At 38.6% G+C, this 19,948-nt stretch overlaps 1 pseudogene across 1 annotated transcript; it reads left to right on the top strand.

Moving 5' to 3' along the window:
• The first annotated feature begins 2,730 nt into the window (after nt 1–2,730).
• On the top strand, nt 2,731–8,845 carry LOC102431804 (annotated as a pseudogene). Its single transcript, XR_001349798.2, has 2 exons — nt 2,731–2,739; nt 8,181–8,845. The product of XR_001349798.2 is annotated as a mediator of RNA polymerase II transcription subunit 21 pseudogene (transcript).
• The last annotated feature ends 11,103 nt before the right edge of the window (nt 8,846–19,948 follow it).

Below are 19,948 nucleotides of genomic sequence, written 5' to 3'. Positions count from 1 at the left end.
GCAACTTCAGTGCGAAATTATAGCTAATTTGCCTACAAACATCAGGTGGTCATAATAATCTGGCCACTCAGTGTATGTATGCCTTTGTGTGCATGTATGTATAGAAAGAAAAAAAAACAGATAAAGACCGAGGGACAGAGAAACAGAGAGTGAATTTTAGGTACCAACATATTCAGTCAGTAACATACCTCCACCACTTCTCTACCACCTACTCACATGGCCACATCCTAGATTTTGTCATTACAAAAAGTGGCATCACCCTATAAGGGCCATCTGTCACCTCATTGTTCAGCAGGATTGATTCTGTTTCTCTGGCTGGAAAGGTAGGTGTCCCTCCATCCTCCCTTACTCCAAGTGTGTTCCCCCCAGATGTATAGGAGGTGACTTTCCTTGAGGAGGAAGGCTATTATCCCATCAAGAATCTTTCATCAGCAGGGTACCGTAGTAGGAAAAAAATATGTCGGATCAAGAAGTCAATTCCTCTCACTACTGTTTTGTTTTATTCTGTTTTGATTCTTTTAAAATGAGCTCATAATAAGAAAATGCAGACTTCTGACTCCCACTTTCCACGACTCAACTTTTCCTTGGGGTTTATAACCAGCTCTTATGATTTGGACTATAAATTCAAAGAAAAGTGTTTCAAGACCACAATAAGCTCTCTGAGCATTGGTGTTTATAATCAGTTCCCCAGAGATGTGGGTTGCATCTTTGTCAGATAAGTAGATCAAAAGCCTCTTATTTTAATCATAGTAGATCAAAGAAATACTTTCCTTTCTGAAGATGTGCTGACTGAGTTCTGTTCACTCAGAATAAGGCTGGCTTAATGACATGAGTCTCCCCATCTAAGTTTAATAGTCTATATTTCTCTGGTATTAATATGTTTCCTTTTCTCTATCAATTAAAATGTAAAATACATTAAACAAATACCATGAGCCAAATCCAAATTTCTCTTTAGACTAACACTATGAATCAATAACATCTGTTGATAAGGACTTGTAGGGAATATGAAATATTTAAAAATTCCTTAGTTATAAATGGCAATTGCAATCTTTTTTGAGAAGTAATTATTTATTAATCACTTTATTAATATGTAAGATTAAAATCAATCTATTTTAAATTAGAATAAATTATGGGAAATTATTCCTATTCATGGAGAATGGGAGAATCATCTTCAAAATGTTTAAGCCAGTCCTTTGTCTAAGACCATAAAAGAGTTGGACGACAAGTTTTAGAATAAAAAAAGCCGTGTGCAATTTCAGGGCAGGTCCAGGATGCCACTCCAATTTACCTTTTTTGTTTGCATCTAGGACAAGCCATCTAACTTTTCCAATCTCTATAGAACTTTTTAGTGTCTGATCTACACAACCTGTAAATCACCTTATTGTTTTATTTTGTTAAGTAGTTTTTAATATGTATGTTTCATTTTCCCCTATATGAGAAATTCTTGAGTACAAACACAATTTCTCTTTGTTTTTACATTTTTCTTTAGCACTTAGCACTAGCCCTGGAATAAGGTAAGTGCTAAATGAATATAATAGCCAATGTTTCAGTGGATTAGGTTAGTTATTCACAGACCTGTACATAGTAGAATCACTTGGGTAATTTAAAACAAGATCAGGTCTCCTGATCTCTAGGTAACAGAGCTAAGGAATCAGTAGACACAGAAATAGCCTGCACACTGCATTGAGCACTGCTTAGTACTCTATTAGTTATTTTACTTATTTTTAATTTTTAAAAATTGATTTCAGAGAGGAAAGGAAAGGGAGAAAGAGATAGAAACATCAGTGATGAGAGAGAAGCATCGAACGACTCCCATTCCAGGCATGTGTCCTGACCAGCTGAACTGTGACCTCCTGGTTCATAGATCAACACTCAACCACTGAGCCACACCAGCTGGGCCATTATTTTACTTAAAAGGCCTTTAATACTCTCAACAACCCTGTAAAGGTTTTTGTCTTTTGGGATTTCTATTCGGGGAATACTGGTCTGCCCAAAGCCTCCTCAGCCAATCTTCAAGTTAACTTCAAAGCTAATATACAAGCAGGAGAAGTCTCCGAATTTTCTATTTACCATAACCATTGAGACTGATCACCTGGAATACTGGTCCACACAAGCCACATGATGAGAAGATGTGAGTAGTCTCCCATAGAGACCAATAAATATTGATAGAAAACTAAGTCAGAAAATAATAACAATGTCATCTTCCATTATGGAAACCACTGAGCCTATTCTTACTAGCTGCCTTCTTTTCTATAATTCACCAGAATTAATCTTTGAGAAGTTCAGTATCTCATGATCTTTCCTACTTTCACATCAGTCCTATTTCAGTTGTGCTGTGTAAACAAATTTAGGCTCTTTCTTATATCTGATGAAACTTTCATTTTACATTAAAACCATTAACTGGAATCATAATGACCATCCAACCTTCTCTGCCTGCTCCTCAAATCCCCTGCCACACACACACAAAAAATCCAGCAGTTCTCACTAAAGCTGGGTTCCTTTACATGCTAAAAATAAGGTGTTTAAGCGCTGTGGCCAACATTAACATTTAGGTTAGTACTTTCCAGCATACCAATACACACTGAAGGGTCCAGATAAAGTATGTAATGAAAGACAGGAATCTGGAGTGGAAAGCTTTGGGTTGTGGAACTGCTTCTGACTTCACCAATTTGTATAAGACACACCACCATGCTGAGCCTGTTTTCCCATTTGCAAAATGGGACTAGCGGCATGTACATGGTAAGGTTGTTGTGAAGATTAATGAGGTAAGCTATAACTTTCTCCCACAACAGGAACTAGCCCTCTGCCTCAGGGTGCGACATTTCCTTGCTCTGTACCTTTCCTCTGTTGGGAAGTGGGGAAAAACGCTGAAAATGCACTTAACCTTGTGCCCTCCCTAACTCAGCAATGGACAGTCTATGCCACTCACGCCCACTGACACATGCTCCTCAGGATTACTATCAAGTTAACTCAGAGTTCTAAGACTTCAGACACCAACTGGAAATCCTGTAAAAACAATGTTGTAATGCAATGGTGGGGGAAAGAGAAAAGATGGGAGATTTATACAATAAATGTATGTGGGCAGAGAGGTGAGGCAGGCATCATCTTAAAGGAATACAGTCTTCAGAGTATGCTTTTTATGTCTCACTGTATCCTTCACTGATTGTCTAAACATCAACCTTAATTTTTAAAAATAAATAAGAACGAGGAAAGCCCAATGTGTCCATGCAAAGTGTTTCAAGTATTCTAATTCCATTGAAAGATTAGTGTGCAGGGATAAAGGAATATAGATGCCTCTAATATCGGAATACCATATACACTAGCCCTCCCCTCCCCCTTACCCATGGTTTCAAATTCCATAGTTTCAATTATCCACAGTTAACCACAGTCCAAAAATGTTAAATGGGAAATTCCAGAAATAAACAATACATAAGTTTTCAATTGCATGCTGTTCAGAATAGCATAAAATCTTGCACCATCCCACCACATCCTGCCTGGGATGTGAATGCCCCCTTTGTCCAGTGTATTCACCTCATTTCATCTCATCACATAGGCATTGTATCATCTATACAGCAGCAGCATCATCAGAAGGTTGAGTACAGTATAATAAAATATTTTAAGAGAGAAGGAGGGAGAGCTGAATAAGGAAAGAGAGAGGCCATATCCACATAACTGTTATTACAGGATATTGTTACAATTGCTCTGTTTTATTATTGTTGTTAATCTTTTAATGTGCCTAATTTATAAATTAAATTTTATAGCTATATATTTATGGGGAAAAACATAATATACAGAGGGTTCAGTATAATCTGCCATTTCAGGCATCCACTGGGGGTCTTGGCATATATTCCCTGTGGATAAGGGAGAACTACTATACTTAGTGTTCCAACAATAATTTGAATAGCATAGAATTTTATGAAGCTTTTCACATGCACATTTCTCATTTGATTCTCTCAACAACACTCTAAAATAGACAAGGAAGATATTATTGTCCCCACTGTATAAATGAGAAAACCGTGACACTGTCCAAAGCCACCAGGTCATGCTGGATAATGAACCCAAAATTTCAGTGGGTTACAATGACAAATATTTTTTTCTCACTCATGTACGGACAGTTGTGAATTACCTTTGGCTCAGTCACACATCTCCTTCATTCCAGGACCAGGCTGAAGAAGCAGCCCTGTCTCATTTGCATGGCTGAGATAGAGGGGCAATGGTAGAGCCACATACAGCTCTAAAAGCTTTGGTGGGACTTAGCATACAACTTTTGGCTCATATTTAATTGGCCAAAACAAGTGGCACTCTCATGCCTGTTTTTAAAAGTAAAGGGCATATAATCCTCTTAAAAGAAATAGAAAGAAAAACTGAGACCAACAATATGTGCAGAGAGAAAGTATTAGAATGGGAATTAAAACTGAGTTTTTGTGATCCTTAAATGTAGTACTATTAGACATAGCACACTCTAGGAGTGAATGAACACAGAAGGCCCTAAAAACTAATCTAATGAGCAAGTGAGTAAATGAAAAAAGGGGGGGATAAATGAATGTTACCCATTCATTTCCTCCTTCCTTGAGAATCCTCTCAGACAATTATTAGGAGTTATGATTGCTAGACATCAACCATACATTATCTTAGTTTTCTACACATAGTTGATACTTTGCAGGATTGAGCCAAGGAGATTGGAACCAACACCAGAAATATACCAACACAATCTAAACGAAAAGCCATTAGCAGGATAATTTGTCTACAGGATAATAAACACTGCTATTTTTCAAGAGCAGTCTTCAAATGAAGGCTAAAGATGAACAATTCTTACCATAGGACATTGAGAATGATGGACATGAGGTTCATCTTGGCTAAAGCTTCTGATTCTTTCAGATGAATAAAGTGAAAGACTTAGTTTGTAAAGTGGATTGTCAAGGAGGTGCACTCTGCAAACTGTAATGCATAGCTCAGTATTTCAATTCATTTCTCCCAAGTAGACTGCCAACCACTCTGCTAGTAACTCAACAGTATTTATTGTGTACCCATTATATGCCAAAAACTATTTAAGGTGCAAGGGATATAAATTTTAAAAGGAATAAAAACTTCATGTTAACACAGACCTTCTTTTCCAGCACAATAAACTTAATTATTTTTCTGTCGGCATATGTAAGAAAAAATATACGGAGAGTCAGATGCTAATACATTCTATAGAAAAAATAAAGGGAATGAGAAATCCAAGGAGAAGAGGGTGGTAGTAGGAAATGCAATTTAATAGAATGGTCATGGAAGAAGATGACTCTTGAACAAAGACAAAACCATGAAGGTTTGGGTAAGAGTGTTCCAAGCAGAGGAAGCAGTAAGTGCAGAGCCTTGAAGTGGGAGAGTACCCAGCAAAGTCTGAGAAAAATTAAGCAGCCAGTGAGGCTGAAGCTGAGTTAATAAATAGGATAAAAGTAAGAAATTAGGTCAGAAAGGTAAAAGGAGGGAGGACAATTTAGAAATTAAATTTTAGCACAAGTATATATTTACAATACATTATAAATATTTTGACTTTTCCTTTAAGATGGGAAGTCACTGGAGGTTTCTAACATCGGAGTGACATCATCTAATGTAAACTTTTAGAAGGTCAGTCTGGTTTTGTTTACAAAGGGAGAAACAGGGAGATCAATTGGGAGGATATTACAATAATCTATTGAGAGATAATAATAGCTTGCATCAAGGTGGGAGTGGTAAAGATGGTGAAAGGTGGATCTTTCTCAGTGTATTTTGAAGGTAGACATAATTTGCTGAAGGAATGGACATTGGGTATAAGAGAAAAAGAGACATCAAGGAAAGCTCAAGTTCCAACTAGAGCAACCAGAGAGACAGTGTTATATTTACAAAGATCAGGAAAACTATCAGAGGGAAAGATGGAAGAGAAAAATGAGGATTTTAGTTTAAGGAAAATTAATATTAAAATGAATATCAGACATTCAAATGATAATTTCAAATAGGAAATAAGATGTAATTTTTTAGGTCAGAGAGAAGGTGTAGCTGAAGATAAAAATCTGAGAGTCATTAGAGTATAAATGCTTTAAAGCCATGAGACTAGATACAATCATCAGATGAGTAACAACAGAGGCAAAGACCAATGTTTACAGGTCAGGGAGATGAGAAGGAACCAGAAAAGGAGACTAGTAAAGACCAGTCATCAGGGTAAATGAAAAAGCAAGAGTGTGGAAAGTCAAGGAGAAAAAATATTGTAAGGAAGAGGGATAAGCCAACTAATAAAATTAGGTTAGAAATTAGATTTAGCCATATGAGATCACTGTTGATCTAAAATCTAGACAAAAACAATTTTGGTGGAATTGTGGGATTATAATATTGATTAGAGTGATATTAAGAGGAAATGGGGTAAGACCTGTTTCCAAGTGTACTAGTAGCCTTAGACAGGAGCATGGGCAGTTCAGTTACAAAAGGGAATATAGGATCACAAGAGGGAGCAAAGATGTAGGCAGGAAGACAGATATGATGGTGGAATCTTGTACAAATTCTCTGCTAGATACTCATATTTTTTAAACAAAATAGGAACCAATACCATCAGCCAAAAGTGAAGTTTAAGAATAGAAGTGAACATATCGTTAAAAACAAAACAGCAGACCCCAAATGGAGTCACTTACACTAAGACCCACATCTCCAAACTAAAATATAACTTATAGTTTCGGCTCTTCCAGAAATAAATCTTAAACCAGTCAATTAGGAGTCACCTGATCAGCAAAACTTAGGTAATCTGATAGACTCCTGCCATCCCCTAAAGGAAAATTACCTTGCAATAACCAACTCACTTTTTTGCCCAGTATAACTTCTTGGTTTCCACTCCCTTCTGCCTATAAAAGTCTTTCAGCTTTTATACATTTTTTATACAGCTCCTTGGAGCTACTTTCTATCTGCCAGATTGGCTGCTGCCCTATTTAAATCAATTTTTGCTCAAACTCTTAAATTTTTAAATATGCCTCAGTTTATATTTTAACAGTTCAAAATAGTTGCCTAGAATAGACTGGGAAAATAAATGAGTTTCTATGTGTACTGTAGCTGGGTACATATTGCTGAGTTGTGCTAAGGTACAGACATGAATATGGTTTTCATAAAATTAAGGTGACACAAGTTAGCAAGGATATGTATTTTTTCCCAGTCCATTCTAATGTGTGGGAGCAGAAAAGAGTAGGCAGAAAGTTGGATTTAACTAGAATTGGAAGTTTGCCAGATGCATGCGATAAAGGGAGATAGTGGCAAGGGAGTTAGGGGACAATACAGTAAGAGACTATGACACACTAGAAAATTTAATCTACATGAGAAGGGACATGAGAATGCAGAGGTGGCACTGGAAAGTGAAAATGTGGATATTTCAGTAGATCATAGACAAGGGGATGCTTGGAATTAAGATTATGTGGATGTACCGTAGCTTACGGTAGTAAAGAAGTCAAAAGTATGACTTTGGGGTTAAATGGGTATATTAGAGTTGAGAAATAGATCATTGAAGCAGAAACTGTCAAGGAAATAAGAGACTAAGTTATTGAAAGGATCATCTACATGGATCTTAAAATCACCAAAAATGGTAGCAAGAATAGAATTAAAGAGAGTTCACTGAGTCAGGAGCTAAAAGTTTAAGACAGTGAGGAGTGATCTGGGATTTGTAGATGACCACAGCAAGGAGAGTGGATGGTATAGTCTGGTAATACTTGGCATAACGCAGGGAAGGGAGAGTAGGGAAAAGAGAAAGGAAAAGGTCTGAAGTGTCAACGAGGAGCAAGGAATACATCAACCTTCCCCAGAACCTATGGTAGAAGGCTTGGGAGAAAAAATATCCAGCACTTAGAGGTTCTGTAGGGGAATCAGAGCATTTAGAGAGACCCACTTTTTAGTTAGAGCAAGACAGCAAAAAGAACCTTTAGAGATGATACTGAAGATACTGCATATTTTGCTCATGACTGATCTTGAGTTTTGGAATGCACAATGGAAGAGTTTTAGGATCTGAGGTAGGCTGAGTGATGGGTTAGGAGGGGTCTGTATGGGGGGATATGGGGTTGAGACAGGATGACTTTGGAGTCACAGGCTGCTTTGGGTGATTGGAAGCAGAAATGAATAGTACAATGAGCTAAGTCCTGATGGTGTTGAGGCAGGTAGTAGCAATGACTGTGTATCCATGAGGGGGGAAGGATGGAGTGTTGCAGCAGTGTGGTCCTCCTGCCTCTTTTAGTAATATTCAGACAGCAATTAACAAAGATCAGCCAGCGAATCCTACAGAAGAATATGCACAGCTTTTTGCTGCACTGATTGCACGAACAGCAAAAGACATTGATGTTTTGATAGATTCCTTGCCAAGTGAAGAATCTACAGCTGCTTTACAGGCTGCAAGCTTGTATAAGCTAGAAGAAGAAAACCACGAGGCTGCTACATGTCTGGAGGATGTTGTTTATCGAGGGGACATGCTTCTAGAAAAGATACAAAGTGCACTTGCTGACATTGCGCAGTCACAGCTGAAGACAAGAAGTACCCACAGCCAGTCTCTTCCAGACTCATAGTGCCCATACGTACCATGTGGCTGAGGAAAGAACTGTTTCAATGCCATTAAGAATTCTGTATCAGATTTAGATGTAAGCCTTGCCAACAGTTACAGAAGCATTAAGCACTATAACATGTTATCTTTTTCACTATTTTTAATAGTCTTCTATTTTCACTCTTGATAAATTAGCTTGTAAAATTGTGATTGAATCAGCTTTAAACCATCATTATATCATTTTTTATTATCTGAATGAAATTGAGGCAGCTATTGCATTAATGATTATAATTTAATTAAACAACTGTACTATAAAAAAAAAAACTGGTGTGTTGACGTGGAGGGGAAAAGAAGGTGAGATCTTCTCTGGATTTGCCAGGGCTCCCAGGTATCTTCCTCACTCCTGTAAAAGTCACTGGGTATCCTATTTGCATTATATCCCCAGTGGCCTCCTCTGCACAGAGATGGCATTGAGTAAGGGTTTGTTAACTGAGATAAGTGCCTGTATGATAAACCGTCAATAAACTTTAGTTAGCTTTGAATACTAGAGTTGCTATAGATGAAGCAATTTTGAACACCTTGGCATGTCTGGAGTTTTGCAGTGTTAGGATTCCATCCTGTGATACCAGATACTGCTAAGCTTCCCCTGGCAGAATGATCTGAGAATGAATCATCTCTGACTCATGGATCCAGCTTGCTTTGCCTGCAGTGCTCACTTTAAGTCACAATGACCTCTTCTGACTACTGGTAATGACAGCACAGTGGGGACCACAGTTCCTGGATAGTGCATCATTAATAGTGGTTAGCTAGTATTGTTTCTTGTCCCGTGGAGTGAAAGGGAAAGGAAAGCCAAAGAACAGGCATTAAATACCACATTTTCTTCACTCAGTTGAGAAATAGATCTGAAAAACACTCAAAAATGTCCTGTCTTTAAAAGTAGTCTTTGCAAGGTGATTTGGTCTTTTTTTTTCAGGTAGTGAAGGACTTTTTAAGGACATTAAAGAATTTGTTACTTTTACTTGTATAGAATAAAAGATAGAGAAACACAGGGATCAAGAATCCTAAGAACCTTCTTCAGAAACATTCAGGGAAGTAGTTTCCATTTTTTAATAGGGAGATTAGACTGGGTGATCTTCCTTCCTATTTAGTACAAAGTTTGTATTAATCTATAAGATTTGAAAGATTTAAACACTTTATTTTTTTATTATTGATTTCAGAGAGGAAGGGAGAAACAGACAGATAGAAACATCAATGTTGAGAGAGAATCGTTTATCGGCTGACTCCTGCACGCCCCACACTGGGGATCAAGCCTGCAACCTGGGCATGTGCCCTGACCGGTAATCGAACTGTGACCTTCTAGTTCATAGGTTGATGCTCAACCCCTGAGCCACGCTGGCCGGGCAACACGTTCTTTTTTTTATTGAAGTAGAAAGTTTACCAAATGCTTTTACAGTGTTCCCAACTGCCATGAACTGAATCGTGTCCCCCCAAATTCATATATTGCCGCTCTGATCTGGAGATAGGGTTTTTAGGGAGTAATTCAGTTAAATAAAGTCATAATGGTAGAACTATAATCACATAGGGCGATAAAGAGATCTTTCTCTCTCTCTCTCTCTCTCTCTCTCTCTCTCTCTCTCTCTCTCACACACACACACACACACACACACACACACACACACACACACACATGTGAGGACATAGAAGGTAACCATCTGCAAGCCAGGAGGAGAACCTCACAGATACCAATTTTGCTGTCTTGGACCTCCAGTCTCCAGAACTGTGAGAAAATAAATTTCTGTTGTTTAATCCACCCAGTCCATGGTATTTTGTTTCGGAAATCTGAGCAGATTAAGACATTTACCTCCCCTCCTCTCTAGACGTGATGTTTATTCCTAAAGAAACAATAGATTCATATCTCATTTCCAGGCAAAAGATGAATTCTGAAAATGTATGCGACAGTAAAATAATTTCTATGGAAATGTTTACTTATTTTTTAAAATATTAAGATACTGTAAGATCCTCCCTCAGGCTGCTAGAGTCTCACTGCAATGGTGCACACCAGCATGCTGAGTGAATGAACAAATGCATGCAAAGAATCTGCTGAATGGCAAAAGACTGAAGAAAAAAAATAGTGAATAATATGTTGCCTTTCAGAACTCACATGAAATGAAAGCCTTGACTGTCTTTAGCACCCATCCTGGTGTTCATCTGTATCGGGATATCAAAAAGTAGAGAACTCGTTCGTGCTTTTTATTTTTCTAATTTAAAATTACTGGCTTGACACTGGCCAAGTCAGTATCAAGTCTCTTTGTCCGAATCAATAAAAGCAATCACATTTTAATGCCACTGTAGACTTCTGTACCTGAGATTTAGCATTACCCTCAAATAAATGTCAGCACATAAAAAAGGAAAAAAAGTTTATTGCACACAAGAAAATATAAGTACATAAAAAAGCACCAATCCTTACTTCTAGATATTTTTCAAGACACTTCTATGTTACTTCCATATTCTTATTAATACAGGTCAGAGTACCCAAGCTTTCATTTTCCTCTCAGTTAGTTGATCTTGTAAGAAAAGCCAGAAAATGTTACAACTCTCATTAAAACTGAAAGAAAAAAATCATTAAACATAACTCAGGTCTGTTCTCCAAGCAGTTGGCGAGACACCTGGCATGGAGGATTCAAAGGTCGGCTCTGGGGAAGAGGAGTCCATTGCCTTTCTGTAACTCCAGATGGTATGTTTTGCACTGTGCTGATCTAGAAGGAGACCTAGACTAATTGGTTCCCACAAATGTGTGAGCTTTGCATTTAAAAAATGTTAGCATGGAAAACGTCAATTTGTGTGTCCTGGGTCATTCAACTAGAAATAATCTGTGACGTTTGTATGAGGCGTGGTTGGCAACAGCTCTTCTCTCTTCCTTTCTTCTCTGACTCCTTACTTGATGCTCTTCAATCTATCACCTACTCAATACTGTTTCCTCATTCCCTGGGAAGGCAAAAGTAGAAAAATAGCAAAGTACTATTGATCAAGTTTTAGAGTCAGAACTAGTTTAAGTTCCAGCTGGTCCACTTAATACCTACATGACCTTGAACAAATTATTTCATCTCTCTATGACTCAATCTTTTAATTTCTAATAAGGGAGCAATAGCAAAACCTAATTATAGATTACTAGACAAAATTAAGTGAAATAATATAGATTATACTCATTGCCTACAGTTAGGCATTATGTTAGCCATTATTATCTCATTATTGCTTGAGATCCTTGTGAAGTGAGCTTATTCATTTACTACTTTTCTTGGTATTTTATCTGTTTCCTTTCTACTTCTAAGGATATCAGTGTGAGAAAAATTGGCCTGCTTCAACTATAGAAATTTGATAACATAGACAACTGTCCTCTTGAGATAACTTTTTAGCTATCTGTGCATCTCCTTATTCTTTGTTCCTGGTTTCTCAATTCTATCTTATTTTGCTGTTCTCCATCATTTCTTCCCCAAAGCCAAGTGGCTTTTCATCTCTATTTCTATGGAAAGCCCGAACCCCTTCTATTCTGTTTTATTTCCATCTGAGCATCTTCTCTATGTGCATCGGGGCAGGTATTCTTAGCATGGGTTGCTCTCTCTGCCTATCTCCCTTGACCATGAGGCTGGGCTGACTGTGACCCTTTGTTTTAGTTTAAGTATTTAGGGAAATAGTCTTAACTTTGCCCCCTTTTTTCCACAACGTTACAAACAAAATTCATATTTATTGTTTGCTCTCTCTGTGGATACAAATGCCCAGAGCCCTCCAGGAAGTTTAACCACTATGTTCTCACTCCTTCATATTTCCCACTCTTTTTTGAAATTATTCACCTGCTTGCTCATTCTCCTCTAACTCTGCTCTCAGGACCACCTTTCAGTTTCCCTTAAACACCAGGCTATTTCTGGGCTCTGAGTCTTCCCGCATGCTCATCCTTTAGGCTGGAATGTTCTCCCCTTTCCTGTTTGCTTGATCAATTTTTATTCATCTTTTGTAACTCAATTTAGATGTCAGGAAATGTACTGTGATTTCCGAGTTTCTCACTGTATGTATTCAGTGTATACTGTGCTTTCTTGAGACACATTTATTCAAATTAAATTACTTATATATTTATTTGTCAAGTGGCTGTCTCCTGCACCAGACCATGGGTTGGTGTTTTGTTCACTGATACAACTTCAGCACCTAACACAATGGCTGACAGATAGTAAATTCTCAGTAAATGCTTGTTGTATGGAGGAAGGAAGGAAGATGTGATTTTACATCCTTTTCCCATTACTTCTCATGGTATAATGCAGCCTCTCTCTGACTAGTTCCTCTACCAACGCTAACCACTCTGTACTGTCATGAAATATGCCAGGCAGAGGGTTTATTTTTTTCTGCATTCCAGAATTGTATAGTTATACTTCTCAGTCCAAACTCAAATAAGCATATCTGCCGAACGTTCTGAGATTCAAAGCATCGCTTTAATCGGTTTCCAATATGTAGTTACGGATTCCTTCCTCCTTAGTTTGCTCAGCAGAACCATGTGGTCTCTATCCACAGGACTCTCCCTAGTAATCTCTGTGGCTGAAGAACTGCTCTCAATGCTTGTGAAGCAGATGCTCGGGGCCCATCTCCACTTGATGATGTTCTCTAAATAGCCTCTTCTTACTCCCACAGACTTTCTTCCTTTTTCTTTCTTGCACTTTTTGTTGTTTATGACCCTTTCTGGAGGTGGAGAGTCAGGTACAGGTCTCTTTGAGAACTGCTCTTGCTGCCTTTGTCCTGTCTCCCGCGAGCAGATATTTTGAGGTTGAATCCCGGTATGTTGGCATTTCCTTCCTGCCTGCCTGCTTCACATCCTGCACAGGTTTCCTGCTTGGCATCAGTTTGTCCAGTTGTAGCTCTTCACTCTTCACTCTCTCTCTTTGTAACATCTTCTATGCTTTTTATTATTCTTATGAACAAGGAGAGAAACACTTGGACTCTCATGATAAGCCACAAAGTCAGCATCAGGATAACATTTGGACCATTGACTTTGGGACAGGCTCCTGAATTCCAGGTGAATCTCCAACTGAGGTTTACAATTTCTTCTCTGGATATGTGAAACAAATAGATGTTTTCGAGAATGTTATTCTCCAAAAATGATCCATGAATTGCCCAGTTAGAGAGAGTAAAGGTTAACTTCCTAGAGGGCTCTGGGCATTTGTATCCAGAGAGAGAGAGAGCAACTTGGAACCTGAAGTCACAGAGTCCTTCAGTCACCTATCCGTGTGGCCTGGTGCGACCTATAGCAGGACCCAGAAGTGGCGACCAGTCGCTGGGACTAGCTGCTGGTACAATGGTATGAGTAAAGGGGAAGATGGAGGGAAGGTGGAAGACAGGCTGAAGCAGTGTGGACTAAGGTGAGAATAAAAGTAGGGGTATTTAGCAAAAAGGAGTGGGGGCAGCTCTGTAGTGCCAAGACTGGGGGAGTTGAGGAAAGAGAAAAAGGAAAGCACTGCTGTAGATTACAAATTGTACTTTAAAGATGTTTAACCAATATTGACTTCCTCTTTAATTACATCTGGTTGTTGACTGTGTTGTTTGGACTGCAATGCTGTACAGAAACTGGGCCACGTGACTTGCCAGGGTTTTTAAAATATTTTGTTTGTTTTTTTATTGTTGTTTGCTTTAGGATTTCATTTCTTATCCATGATTTTATAGTTATCACTCGCAGCTACACTTCTGATGAACAAAATCAAACCGATCTATGCCAAGGGTGCATTTTCACCACGACTGCCTGACCACTGGACGCAGCGCGTAAGGGAGGAGGGCTTCATTAGATGTGAGTTGTTACAGTCTTGGACTCAAAGTACAAAGTCGTTGGGGAGAATGTACAGTTGAGGACAGGATGCTGCAGGCAGACAGACGCGCACAGCATTATATGAAATTGCAAACTTGGAAGGAGTGTAGTTGTTTTGGTTTTTTTAAAAAGATATTCTTATTGATATCAGAGAGGAAGGAAGAGGGAGAGAGAGATAGACACATCGATGATAGAGAATCATTGATCAGCTGCCTCCTGCACGCCCCCTACTGGGATCAAGCCTGGGACCCTTCAGTCCCCAGGCCAATGCTCTATCCACTGAGCCAAACCAGCCAGGGCAGGAGTGTAGTTTTTAATCTAAATTCTACAGATCCCCAACTTCATAAGCTACCAGAGTCTTTTGAGGGCAGCAAGACGATATAAACACGAGACCCCCCTTGGAATGGCCGTCATTTACTGCAATGCTGCCTCAGTGGAGACAGGTTCTCTGAGGACTGCCTGGGCTGTTCCTATGCAACTTCAGTGAAACAGGCTTTCAATCTATGAGTATGAACTTTCTTCCTCCAGAAACAACACATTTTTAGGAAGAACCAAGCCAGAGAACAGAGAAAAGACCTGAGTCATGGTTTAAATATGCCAATAATATGGTGCCAGGATTCAAATCCTCAGAAGCTGAGAAATGTTCATGCCAAGTGAGAGCTCACACACCTGCAAGGCAGTTCCCAGCCACAGAGACTGGAAACAGCCTAAGTGCCCATCAGTAGATGAATGGATTAGAAAAATATTCTAGAACAAGGGTGCGGAAGGTAGACAGTGGCTGAGACTGACAAGACTATCTTATGACCGTATCAGTGGACAGGGGAAAATTGCCACAGCTAGGTGTTAAGAGCAGAGAACTCCAACAGTGATTCTCCATCAGAGCTATAAAATGAGGCTCAGAGTGTCCAAAACCAAATCCCCAAATCCCAAAAATGCTGGATCAAAATAGCGGGAGCACATTAGAGTCCAGATTCACTGAGCAATTTTGTAATTTATGGTAACCCAAAGGAATTCCTGGAATTCTCTGTAAGTGAAGCTACTCGGGGCATAGGGATGGAAGAAGGGTTTCCTGTCAGTACTTTCACAATGAGTCAGAATATTGGAGCTGAGCTCAGTGATGGCCAAGAGGGCTCAGGCAGCCAGGATGCTGCAGGAAATCAGGTCTCTTGAAGTAATACCTTCCCTTCTCAAGCAAGGCCTAGGTAAGTGCAGTAATAAAGCTGCTTTCTTCCCATTTTGGAGAGACTCCTCCAAGCTTCCCTGAGCTTGAGTTGGAGGCTGAATTTCATGACTTGCTTTCAATATGGTTGTGTTGCTATAATCATTCACTTGTGTCTCCTCTTTCATTGTGTGGTGGAACAGGGTAAGTAACCAGGCCTAGGCTGTCTGCAATTTTAATGATTGGAGAGAGAGAGAGAGAGAGAGTGAGTGAGAGTTAGTTCTGCCTTCAATTAGAACAGTGATAAACAATTCATACCCCTCTGCTCATGACAGGTAGAGAAATTAGGAAATACATCCTATTCCTCCCCATCTCAAAGTCACAGACCTTTGAGAGGGAAAAACTGAAACCTTCAACCACTATTTTAGCTGCAGGAAACTCTCCACTCCCTAAAGACAAAGATTGCAAGAAGGGGCCTAATGGAACATCAGAAAGTTGTTTTTTGTGGGTTTCCATTCTCTTAGTCCTAGGACTGGGGGTGGAGGATCAGGAAGGACAGAGTGACTCTGTTTCCCCTGCCATACTCCCATGATAAACTTCAGCCCTCCAATGGCAGCAGAAATCATGAAGGCCCAGCAGGGATGAGAACATAAAATAGAAAAGTGTTTGTGGGAAGTTGGGAAGAGAAAAGCCACATGGGAGAGAATTTCAAACCACAGTAGGCTTCATGTAGTGTAAGCCTAGGTCAAGGCTAAAACTTTCCCAAGTCTAAGGGTTGTACTAAAGATATGTAGGACCAGCTTGTGGAATACCATGATCAGGAGCTTAAATTTTACCTGTAAGTTGGTGCTTCCCAGATGTCATACTTTTTTGCAATGAATGTCATTAGGTAAACTGGGAAAAAAGATAAGGTCAAATAAGTGGAAAACACTGGATTTGTGATAGCCTTTAATGTATTAATATGAATTTTGGATTTTCTATGAAGAGAAAGACTGCACTCTCTTGTAATTTTACCTTTAAAAATAGCCCATGAAACCCTTAATCTATTATAAAGTATATTCCTTAATTATTTTTCTATAGAACACAGTTTGGAAAAAGCTACAAGAGACAGGAGAGCCATTGAGAGAAATTCCTGCAAAACAGATTCCTGTTTTAGAAAAAACCTTCATGGTGTCAGGAAAGTTGATGGTTAGAGGGGAGAGAAGAGAAAGAGCAAAAGCAAGAGTAGAGGATAGGCAGTAATTGTAAGAATTAGTCAAGTGATGATGAGGTCTGAGCTGAGCCAGTATTAGCAGTACTGTGCAGGCACAAAAATAAGCACAAGTTTCTTAGATAAACTATATGCACAGGGCTAAAAATAACGAAGTGAGGAAAAGAGCCATTTCGTTATTTCAGGCTATTGCGCCTGCCAGGGCACTCAATGATAGCAAACTCCAGACTGTGCATGAGACTGTTTCCTTCGAGTCTTAGTCATCAAGTACATTTTATTCATGACCAACCAGCCCCTCTGAGTATGCTCCTCATATTTAAGGGTATGTATTTTCCATAAAACATTTCCTTTAAACAAAAGTTAGCCCCTTCATCTGGGACTCAATCTGTTCCATCGCTGCAGGGAAAACTAACCATGTTGAACATAACTGAGACATTATGCCAGGCTCTGATGTGAATCCTAAGGTATTCTCAAGAATAATTTTGACTATATGTGGTTGTTCGCCTTTGGAAATGATTTCAGTATTCAAGTCCAGTGTAGGCTACAACTGTATTCACAGGTAGCACTGAAGAGCACATATCAACCCCTTTCTCTCTAAATCTGGTCATGTGATCTACAGCCCTAACTACACATAAGTAAGTAAATTTGCATCCTTTAAAGGGAGTGAGAGTTTGAATAATCCCTAGACAAAACCAGAAGCACTAAGTATACTAGAAAGATTAACAACATGAACACAGTATTATTGAGGGTGCAGGAAAATTAACAGGCTCTGTGTGTTTTTACTGTTGGGAATGTAAATTAGCCAGTATAAATTGTAAAACCAACTGTGTTTTGTTTGTTTGTTTATTTGTTTTTCATTGGGTTTTTTTTTGACTGACTACTAAGAAACCTAGGAGCATGGACACAAGTTATCTCTAGTGGGATAATTACATGAGATTTTGTGTTTTCTTAATTGATTGATTTTTTAAAAGTAAAAAAACATTTTTTTAAAGAATAAAAGCCAAAAAAAGGAAAGAAAGAAAAAAAGAAACTGAAGGGGCTGAAATTTGTTAAGTTTTCTGGAAAAAAATCTAAGCTTGATTTTTAGGTAATGAAACTGAATTTAGAGAGATAAATTGATCAAGCCTTACCCAATACAGCAGAACCGAGAGGTAGACCCAAATATTTTTATCTTTTTAGATATTTTAATTTCTAGTGACAATCTCTCTCAAAATATTCCATTAAAAGTTTTATGAAAGAGCATACAAATATTATGTTATTTTCTCTTAATTTAAAAAGGCATTCCAACTTTAGTTATGTGGTAAAAGGTATATCACTTTCATATGTATTCCCTACATTTCTAAATACTTTATTTCTGTTTTCTACATAACAGAATAATTCAATACAAACAGAAATATCTGTATTTTGAGAAGTTTTTTAATGATTTTCTTTTTCTAGAAATTTATCAGAAGTATCAATTCTACCTCTAAATGGAAATAAGGGTGTTTCTGACTCCATAAACATATATACTTCCCACTTCATCACACTACACCAGAAGCTAAATCCTTAGCACTATAGTGCCTTTTTAGCCAAAATTCTACCTGGACATTTAATTGTAGCTAAAGGTACTTGGTCTTTGTTTTGCTGGCTAGAATCATGAATATTTTTGAGTGTTAGTTAACAACATTACAGAGTAACCCTTAATCTTCCACAATAGGAGTTCTTGATTAAGCCTAAGAAGAAATATAACATAGCATGAGCAGGCTACCAGCTGAAGAGATGAGACCAGCCAAGTCCCACATTGCAGTGGATTGGCTAGACAGTTTAACATGTAGACTTCTAAACCCCTTCTGAAGACAGGTGTCCATCAAAAGCAGAAGGTATTCTGGGAAACTGGGGAACAGCAGAGCAGCAGCTGCTATGGTTAGTTTGGGAAAGACACAGTGTCCTTCAAAGAGTGTTGCGATGTTGGATTGACGGATGGAGGGGTAGGATCAAGTGGACTATAGTAGAGGCACCAAAAGGGGCAGGAAGCTAAGTACTACCGTTCAAAAGGGGGTGATGTCACTGTGGTAGCACCAGGAATGCCCAGCATGTCATCTGTAGCAACCTAGAGGCCCACAACAGTGATCTGCAGAGGAACAAGATTCCGAAGCCACTATCTGGTAGGAACATGAAAAGAACAAAGTTAAGCAACCAAATTTCCTTGTTATTAGAAGCTTCAGAGTACAGTGAAACCATACGGGGGCTGGAGGGGGGGGACAAAAAGAAGTTATAGAACAACAGAGCATAATCCCATCTATGTTTGCATGTATATGTATGAGAGAATCCGTGTGTGCACACAGGCACATTTAGATAGATATGTCTGTATGGGCGTAGAGAAATGTCTGAAAGCAAACCAAATTGCCCAAATTGTCTCCTGTACTTATCTCTGGTTACCAAATAAGACAGATGGAGGAGGGCACTCTCTTTTCTTAATTATACATATTAAGATTTGAAATTTTTGGCAATGGTGGCAGACTTCAGTTTCTTTTAGTGTTTTTCTATCTTTTATTAAAAAACAGATATATATTTTAAAAGTCAGACTTTATATTTTGAAGCCCCATTTGGTTGTTGAAATTTGAAAGATCTCTTCCCATTTGTTTTCTTTATTTTCTAACCCTGTAAAATGGGCATGCCCTTGTGACCGGGCAGAGATGTGAAGCTGGAACAAACTGAGGGTTCCAACAGTGTTCTGTGAGAAAGTAATACAACATAAACATGAGATTGACCTTTTTCTATTATTTCTGTTGAGAAATCAAGAAGAGTTTTGAAATAACCTTGTACAAGGTGGAGAAAAACTTTATTTTTGTATGTTTTCCATCAATCCATGCTTTTTTTAACACTAGGTAATAAGGATACTAACACGGTGCAGCTTCTGTCCTCAAGGAATTTATGATATATCTTTCAGGAGCCAAGTTTAATTTTTTAAAAACTTTTTACTGTGTTTTCATTTTATTCCAGACATCTAAGTTGAATTTTTTCTGCCCTTCCTCCATGTACTCTGTGGCCAATCGATATTACTTTTAGTATCATCTGAGAGCCTAAGCCAAAATGCTCAACCATCTTCATGTTTAGGGCAGAAACATGTCTAAATGGCATTGGAGAAGCCACAAAGTCCACAGGTGCCTTATGGTGCAGGATTTTTTTATTTGATGGGAAATAGGAGGTTGGTAAGGAATATCTATACAATAGCAAAAC

The sequence above is a fragment of the Myotis lucifugus genome, unplaced genomic scaffold, assembly GCF_000147115.1.
Source record: "Myotis lucifugus unplaced genomic scaffold, Myoluc2.0 scaffold_184, whole genome shotgun sequence".
Taxonomy (NCBI): domain Eukaryota; kingdom Metazoa; phylum Chordata; class Mammalia; order Chiroptera; family Vespertilionidae; genus Myotis; species Myotis lucifugus.
The sequence above is the reverse complement of the archived record's forward strand: the minus strand, read 5'-3'. Positions and strand labels throughout refer to the sequence as shown.